The following is a 9,544-nucleotide window of genomic DNA, read 5'->3' as shown; positions in this document are numbered from 1 at the left end:
AATATGTAATTAAGTAATTATTAAATTTAAATATGCTCAATTAATTAAAAATGAAGAACTTAAGGAAATTTTTTGAACTAAGTTCTTAAATTTTATTAATAAATGAGCAAAAATGAAAACTTAACTAAAAATTTTAAAAATTAAGCTAACTAAGATGACTTGAATAAAAGTAAAATCAAATTCCTAACTAAAGACAAGCAAGCTTAAGAGATTTCTAGCTCCTAAAATAATTATGTTTCCTTGGACATCCTCTCCCTCTTTTTTTATGGGTAGTGATGTCACACTCACTTTCATACTCACCCTCACTATGACCCTCTGAATCTTCTCCTTTCGAAGAGATTTTATTAATTAAGTACTTCTCTTAATATTTCCTTTTAGAGTTTTCAATTTCTATTATTTTTTCAAGAGTGAATGGCCTCTCCGTTAGCCTCGGCTAGACTTTATGATAAGCATAAAAGGCGGTGATCTCTTCAAGCCTAAGGTTATACTCCATCCTAAGTATTTTTCTTGGTCGCTAATTTTTGAAAAATGCGGAAGGATGGAATAGTGTAGGTGTGGGCCTTCTAGCTCTTTTCTCATGAGTTGAAGTTAGTCTTGAACTAGATGGGATTGATGGTGAATGGAATGGTGTAGTTGCTCTTATTCTAATTTTTTTCAGATTTTCTAAAGACAAGTCTTGAGCTGAATGGCTTGGACTTGGGTGTAGAGTGATTTGGTGGTGATGAAGGTGGTGGAGAGTTTACCTCCTCCTTGACGCTTCCTTGCCTAGAGTGCATGATTATTAAAAGCTCTTGAGAATAAAGGAGATTATTTAGAGTAGCTCTTAATGAAGGGCAGGAAGGGTTTATATATAGTGTTTCCTTTAATCCATTTCGTCTAGGATTTGGTTATGTCTAGTTGTTAGGAACTGAAATCCTTATTTACCCTTTAATTACTTGTCCTAATCCTACAAGGAAACATGAATCCTAGTTCTACATTCTTTTCTACATTTATGTGCTCAATAATCAAAATTAAATGATCTTCATGTAATACACATAATCTCATGAACATTTAAAGCACAATAAGACTAGTAAATTAAGTATTACAACATAAAATTCTTCTTTTGTACTCGACGATCATGTAGGTGCTAGGATGCTTGAATCTCTTTCAAGTTTCTAAAAATAATAAGAAAAATATTTAAAATTAAAACTTAAATTATAAAATAATAAAAATATATAATATGTAATATACAAATGCTAAATGTATTATCTATAGCTAAATATTGACGAAGTTGTTTCAAATTGGTGGTGCATCAATGCATTCCACTTCATTGTCCATAGACTATTTCTTCATAGTATAGACTTTGAAAGATGGCCATTAACTTTGAATTGTTCTTGAGTCTTAATGTTACGTAATTCCACCACACCATGAGGAAAAACATTACTAATTCGAAGGGGCCATTCCATCTTGATCTAAGCTTTTCTGAAAAAAGTTTAAAACGCAAGTTAAATAATAAAATTTTTATTCCAAGGATAAAAGACTTACGAAGTAAATTCTTACCGTGTTGCCTCTTGGTCATTTCTTTATATAGTTTAGCATTCGCATATGCATCACTATGCATTTCTTCTAGCTCGTTTCGTTTAAGGGCAATAGGCGCTTTTTATTTGCTTTGGTTAAGTCCATATTAAGCTCCTTGATACCCCAGTATGCTTTATGTTCTAATTCGACCGGTAAATGGCAAGCCTTGCCATGCACTAATCTATAAGGACTCATTCCAATTAGTGTTTTTATAAGTCGTGCGATTTGTCCAAAGGGCATTATTCAAGTGTATAGCCCAATCTTTTCTAGATGGGCGCACTGATTTCTCAAGTATAGACTTAATTTTTCTATTACTAACCTCCACCTGTCCTGATGTTTGTGGGTGATAAGGAGTTGCAACTCTATAAGTTACTCTATATTTCTTAATTAAGGCACTAAATGCCTTGTTGCAAAAATGAGTTCCCCCATCACTAATGATTGTTGTAGGCGTTCCAAACCTGCTAAAATTTATTATCCTTTACGAATTTGCATACAATATTAGCATCATTAGTTCAAGTAGTTATTGCTTCTACCTATTTAGACACATAGTCAACAACAATAAATATATATTCATAACCATAAGAAGGTGGAAATGGTCCTATAAAATCAATGCCCAACACATTAAACAATTCAATCACAAGATTAAAATTTTAAGGTATTTTAGTTTGTTTGCTAATATTTCCATTTCTTTGGCATCTATCACATTTAGCACAAAAAACATAAGTATCCTTAAATAACAAAGGCTAGAAGAAACCTGATTGTAGAACATTGTAGGCTATTTTCTTACCACCAAAATGACCTCCACAATGCATTTCATGGCAAAAGACAAGAACACTTTGTTGCTCATCTTCAGGAACACATCTTCTAATCATTTGATCAGAATAATGTTTAAAAAAATACGGATCATCCTAATAATAATGCCTACATATAGATGAATATTTTTTTTCTTTTCTTGCCATTTTAAATTAGGGCTCATAATACCACATGCCAAATAGTTTACAATGTCATATATCATGGCTCATGATTCACCACAAACAATTGTTCATCAGGGAAGGTCTCAATAATTACATTTTTAGAACCAAGGTTATTAAAACTAGAAATCAACCTCGAAAGGTGATCAACAACTACATTTTCACTTCCTTTTTTTATCTTTTATCTCTATATCAAATTCTTCTAATAAGAGCACCCATCTAATAAGTCGTGGTTTAGCATTAGGCTTAGTAAAATATCTCAAAGCTGCATGATCTGAATGCACAATAACTTTAGATCCCACCAAGTAAGATATGATTTTGTCTAGTGAAAATACAACAGCTAGAAATTCTTCTTCAGTTGTTGAACAGTTCATTTCGGCATCATCAAGAGTTTTACTAGCATAATATATTACATGTAAATCTTTATTAACTCTTTGGCCTAGAGCTGCTCCTATACATAATCAGATGCATCACACATTATTTCAAAGGGAGGAGACCAATCAGGTGCCATAATAACAGGTGCACTAGTCAATCTTTTTCTCAAAGTATTAAAAGTAGAAAGGCATGCATCATCAAATATAAAGTTAACATCTTTAGCTAATAATTCAGTTAAAGGACGAGAAATTTTAGAAATTTTTTTAATAAAATGCCTATAAAATCCTGCATGGCCAAAAAAACTTCTAATGCTTTTTACTGAAATAGGAGGGGGCAATTTGACAATTAAATCAATTTTTGACTTGTCGACTTCAATAACTTTACTAGAAACTACATGTCCTAGCATAATAGCATATTTAACCATGAAATAACTCTTTTTCCAACTCAAAGTTAAGTTACACTCAATGCATCTCTCAAGAACACGAGTCAGATTACTTAGACATGCATCAAATGAGGAGCCAAAAACTGAAAAATCATCCATAAATACCTCGATGCAGTCTTCTAACATGTCAGAGAAAGTAGAAAGCATACATCTTTAGAATGTTGCAGGAGCATTGCAAAGTCCAAAAGGCATCCTCCTAAACGTAAAAGTTCCAAAGGGACATGTGAAAGTTATCTTTTCTTGATCTTTAGATGCAATGGATACTTGATAATATCCTGAAAGTCCATCAAGAAAACAGTAAAATTCATGTCAAAAGGAAAATGATCCTTCTTTGTTGCAGCGTTTAACTTCCTATAATCAATAGACATTCTCTACCTTGTAGTCATTCTTGTGGGAACTAACTCTCCTTTTTTATTCTTAACAACTGTTATATCTAACTTTTTAGGCACTATATGAGCAAGGCTTACCCAATTACTATCAACTATAGGGTATATAATACCCTCATTCAATATTTTTTGGACTTTCTTTTTTACCACCTTTTTCATGTTAGTATTAAGTCGTCTTTAGATATCTCTAACAGCTTTGGCATTATCCTTTAAAATAATTATATGCATTCACATTGTTAGACTAATACCTTTAATGTCAGAAATTTCTCATCCAATAGTTTTTCTTAAGTCTTCTTAATTCTCTAATAGTTGTCTCTTCCTCTAAAGGAGAAAGATCAGAAGCTACAATTACTTGGTATGTATTTTCTTCTTCCAAGAAGACATATTTGAGTGTGTTAGCCAAATCCTTAAGCTCAACTTTAGGTGGTTCATTAATAGTTTCTAATTCTTTTCTAATGGAGAAATCTAAAGGTTCAATAGTGTTTTCATCAAGTGACACTGAAATAGTTTCATCTAACTTATCATATAAGTCTAAGACTTCTTTGTCTAAGTTTTCTTTAAATTTTTCCAATGTTAGTGCAACTTCTAACTTATTATCCTTATCTTTTAAATATGTTTCATAAATAAAATAATCCATAAAATTAAAATATGAACATTCATCAATTGAAGTGCTAGGAAATAGAGTTAGAAAATCAAACACTTTAAATTCGATAGTCTCTCCCAAGAATGTCATAGTAAACTTCCCATTGTGCACGCCAGTAACTGTCTTGGTAGTTGCCATGAAAGGTCTACCAAGGGTATTATTTGCTCCTTATCTCTTGCTGATGTGTTTTTCATGTTAAGAACCACAAAGTCAGCATGGATTATCAGTTTTCCTACCTGAATCAGCAAATTTTCCACTATGCCTCTTGGACACTTAATCGACCTATCAACAAGTTGTAAAGACATGGTAGTTAGCTTCAATTCTCCTAAACCAAGTTGTGCATATATTGAATATGGCAACAAGTTGATGCTTGCTCCCAAATCCAACATGGCTTTAGCAATTTCTTTATCTCCTATTGTAATATCGATGGTAAAGCTCCTAAGGTCTTTTATTTTAGGTGGTAATTGTTGTTAGAGAATTGCACTTGTTATTTTAGATACTGTAACTTTTTCATTATTCCCATATCTCCTCTTATTGGAATTAACTTTCTTGAAGAATTTAGCATAAGCTGGCATATTCCTAATAACATCCAACAAAGGTAAATTAATGTTAACTTTAGAAAACATATAAATTTTTTTATAAAATTGCTTATCTTGTTTGCTTTCTTTCAATATATTCGAGAATGGAATAGGAGGCTTATAAGGCTCAGCTGCCTTATGAAACTCAGGTCCTGAAAATGCCTCATTGTCTTTCTTTTTCTGCCCAAGATTGGGCTCTACTCTTCCTTTTTTCTGTAAACCTCCTTCAGTTATTTTCACATCAATTATTCCATCTTCTTTTGATGTACTTCCATCAGAAGAATCTTTCTCGATTAAGTTTTCAACATCATTATCAAATAACTCATCATCCTTAAGAACAGTGAATGTTTTAGCTTGCTCAAGTTGACTTGGTAATTTTTCTTTCTTGTTTTCTTGTACAGCTTCAGTAATTTACCCAATTTGAGTTTTCAATCTCTTCATTGGAGCTTCTATGGAATCAGTTCTTTTTTCATTCTTCTCCATTCTATCATGGGTAGCTGTTATAAAAGATTGGAGTGTTTCCTCCAAACTTGATTTTCTTTGAGGGGCTTGTCCTTGATTAGGGAATTGAGGATTTTGATTCCTTGGGTATTGAGGTTCTTGATTCTGATACTAGGGTTGGTTTTGGTTCTTCAGTATTTATGGTGGATTTCGATTATTATTTCTTCAGAAATTTTTTGATGGTTCCTCCATCCTGGATTGTAAGTGTTGGAGTATGGATTATTCTTAGGTTGCCTAGGCTGATAAGATTTCATCAAATTAACCTGTTCATAATTATTTCCTGCATAAGTATCATAAGATGAGCAAACATTAGCACCATGACCATAAACACCACATATATCACATACCTTATTGCTTTGTATATTCTTAGTTGCAGCAAGTATCCTAACTTATTTAATTAATGCAATTATTTATATAGCCATCTCATTATTAGACACAACTTCATTCACTCATACTCTTTTTGTTCTCACACTCTTTTTTTTTTGTGAATTGGCTCCTAACATCTCAAAGATATCATACCTTATCAGTAGTTGTTTCTAACATAGCACCCCCAGCTGTATTATCAACCATACATTGATATTATTATGTTAGACCATCATAGAATGATTGGTTGATCACAAGAAGTGAGTATCTATGATGTGGGCATTATAATAAAAGTGATTTGAAACGATCTCATGCTTCATAAAAGGATTCAGTATCCTTTTGATAAAAGTTAAAAATTTCAGCCCTTAGTTCTTTGGTCTTTTTATGTGAGTAAGATTTACTCATAAATTTTTGATAAACTTCATCCCCAAGTTCTTAAAGAATTAGGAGGCAAGGTCATTAACCAAGCCTCTGCTTTCTCTTTTAATGAGTAAGGAAAACATTTCATCCTTAATTGATTTTCATTTAGTCCAGATTATGGGAATGTATGAACTATGGCATAAAATTCCCTAATAAATATTAATGCATCTTTACTAGGCATACTATAGAATGAAGGAAGCATATTAAAATGGATGTTCTTAAGTTCATAATTTCTGGATGCATCACCTAGAACTATTCATGAAATAGTATTACCAATTATGGGACGAGCATAACCCTTCATAGCCATTTGCCTTTGAGTTGCAACTTCTTTTTGGTTATTAACCATTATGTCAACATCTCCTTCAAATCCTTGTTCTAGCTTTTCTTTAAATCCTTCTTCTCTTAGAGATCCAAACTCACTCTCTACTTCTTGGTCTCTTTCTACCTTTTTAACAGTTGATCTCAAATTGTAGGGATCTTGAGTTGATGAATCACCTGATCTTATTTTTCTACTAGACATACAAAATCAAAGGAAAAGTCTCAGATTTAAAAACTTAAAAAAAAAATTTAAGATAAAAAAAATACATAAACATGCAACATATAAAAACATAAGAAATAAAACTCGATAATTAATCAATAATATTGACACAATTTTCCGACAATGGCGCCAAAAATTTGATGTCTCAAACTTAGTACTCGCAAGTGTACGAACTGAATGATAGTACTGGCAAGTTCACCATGAGGTCGATCTCACAAGAAATTGTTATTATAAAGACCAACTATCACATAAAATACTAAAAATAAATCTAAACACTCTAAGCCAATGTTTGAAAATAGTTTTAAAGTTTATAAAAGAGATTAAATAAACTAGAAAATAAATATGCAACTAGAATGATTAGTGTAAACTATATAATAAAATAGCACTTAGTCTAGCTTATACTCAGTAATCCCATTATTTCTCTTAAGTCCAAATCTAATGAATGAGATGGTAATGTGTTTTTTCCCTAAGTCATTTAAGCTAATGATGCAACCTAGGTTTTTTTATACCAACATAGATTAAAAGTAAAAATTCTAATACTTTTAATCTAAAGATTTTCATAACAAATATTACTATTAAATTGATATGATGGTCAACTAATAATAATACATGAAACTAATACATGTATGAAGGTGAAGAAATCATTCATTAAACTCATAATATATAAGGTTCATACATAAGTAAAAAGTCAAACTAAACACTTATGGAACTTAACCTGACATATTTAATCCAATGGTCATTGACATAAGATATATAAAACAGAAAATCAAAACTCCCTCAAAATTCTGAAGTTCTTTAAAGAATAAGGTTCATACATAAGTAAAAAGTCAAACTAAACACTTATGGAACTTAACCTGACATATTTAATCCAATGGTCATTGACATAAGATATATAAAACAGAAAATCAAAACTCCCTCAAAATTCTGAAGTTCTTTAAAGAATAAAGAAAATTGATCCTCACTCTCCACGTCCTGAAAAGTTTCTCTGATTCTTGAAAGAATAATGCAAAGACAAACTAAATATTGTAGAAGATCCCATGTAGAGAATTCGTAGAGAGAATAACAGTAGATCCCCTGTAGAGAATTTGCAGAGAGAAAAATAGTAGATCCCTCCTTATTTAATTGACCTCTGCTTTTTGTAGAGATTCCTTTCTTAGAGTCATTCTTTCAACACAATATTACTATAGTTATTCTCTTAACTGTTCTAAATAAAATAAATAACTTAAGTAATTATCATTAATTATATCATAATTAATTAGTTTCCCTTTCATGGGCCTTGATAAATTTGACTAAGTCTGCGATGTTGGTAGTCCACATATCTTTATTATAATATTTTACAACTGCAGTCCAATTAAAGTCTATTTATGCATTTTTGGCTCATATCCTTTCTTTTTAGCTATTATCACCTTAAATTAGACAAGAAGACTAAAGTGAGGTAAAAAGCACATATTTGTACATATTATATATAAAACATATCAATAAATCACTAAAGTGTCTTAATTTTATATACATAATATGAACCTCATTTATTTTTTTCTCATAAGTTTTTTTTTTTAATAATTACTTCATTTTAACACCACAGGATTAAAAAAAATATCTAGAAATAATTATTATGGAATTCTCTCTACTTTATTTATTTATTTTTTTGTTTTAGTTTTTTCTTCACTTGTCTTTTTAGAGTAATTACTAAATAAATATCAGTTCTTTTTTTATTTTTCCAACTGAAAAACTGAAAATTTATTTTTCCATTTAGTCATCATAAGAAAACAATTTTAATAACGTATAAATAATGATACAAATGTTGATTTAAAAAAAATGCATGCATGCGAATATACAGATTTATTTTGTATAATTTTTGTTGATAAATATTAAATGAATTATTATCAAACCAATCCTGCACATATATCTATAATCACTTCTATTTTATCTACTTTATTCTTTTGAATTTGGAAGGTCTTGAATTCCTACGTGCGCTCCAAAATTATGTTGGATTTGATTGCAAATTAACATGTTTTATTAATTAAATATAGTATCTATAAATAATTTTTAATAATAAATACTAGATCTAGTGATTAATAATACCATATTTTAATATACAACTAATTTTATCGAATTAAACTAATAAACACGACTTGCATAAGCAAATATGGATCAACAGGCTTTGACACTTTGATATATTATTTTTTTCAAAAAATTTTAAAATAAAAATAAAAATAAAGAATTGATGGTTTAATGTGGTTCAACTTGACAGCCTACATGCACGGACATAAAATAACAATAGTTATTATCAATTTTATTTATTGAGCTTATATAATTTAATTCATAATACGTTCTTAAACCATAAAGTAGTAATTAAATTTAAAAAAAAATTATTTAGTTTAAAAAATTGAAATTTAGATCGAAATCAAATATATTATCACGTCACTAATTTTAGAATTAGATAGAAAGACTGGACCAATCAGAGGAGCTCGTAAAGCATCAAATAAATTGATTCATATAAGAAACTCCGGTCAAATCATCAGGAGTTTGGCTGTACCAATTGCTTAAAATAGAGATCTGTGCTCATAAACCGGTCGAACAGTGCAGACTTAAATATATTTTATAAAATCATAGTTTTGGTTTTTTATTTGAATAAATTTTTAAATTAAAAGGTCAATTCGAAAAATAATCTTGCTTCCGAAACCAGCAAAAAAGATCTAATGTCACGTTGAATCAAACTAACTCACTGTTTTGATGTCTACATAAAAGAAAAACTAATTTATATTGAAAT

General features: G+C 30.2%; 1 non-coding gene across 1 annotated transcript; it reads left to right on the top strand.

Moving 5' to 3' along the window:
• The first annotated feature begins 6,081 nt into the window (after nt 1-6,081).
• Nucleotides 6,082-6,188, top strand: LOC125369610. The gene has a single exon (XR_007215287.1). It is a non-coding gene; the product is annotated as a small nucleolar RNA R71 (small nucleolar RNA).
• Nucleotides 6,189-9,544: the final 3,356 nt, after the last annotated feature.

Source organism: Ricinus communis, chromosome 3, assembly GCF_019578655.1.
Source record: "Ricinus communis isolate WT05 ecotype wild-type chromosome 3, ASM1957865v1, whole genome shotgun sequence".
In the NCBI taxonomy this organism is placed as follows: Eukaryota; Viridiplantae; Streptophyta; class Magnoliopsida; order Malpighiales; family Euphorbiaceae; genus Ricinus; species Ricinus communis.
Note: the sequence above shows the minus strand (reverse complement) of the source record. Positions and strands in the feature narration are given on the sequence as shown.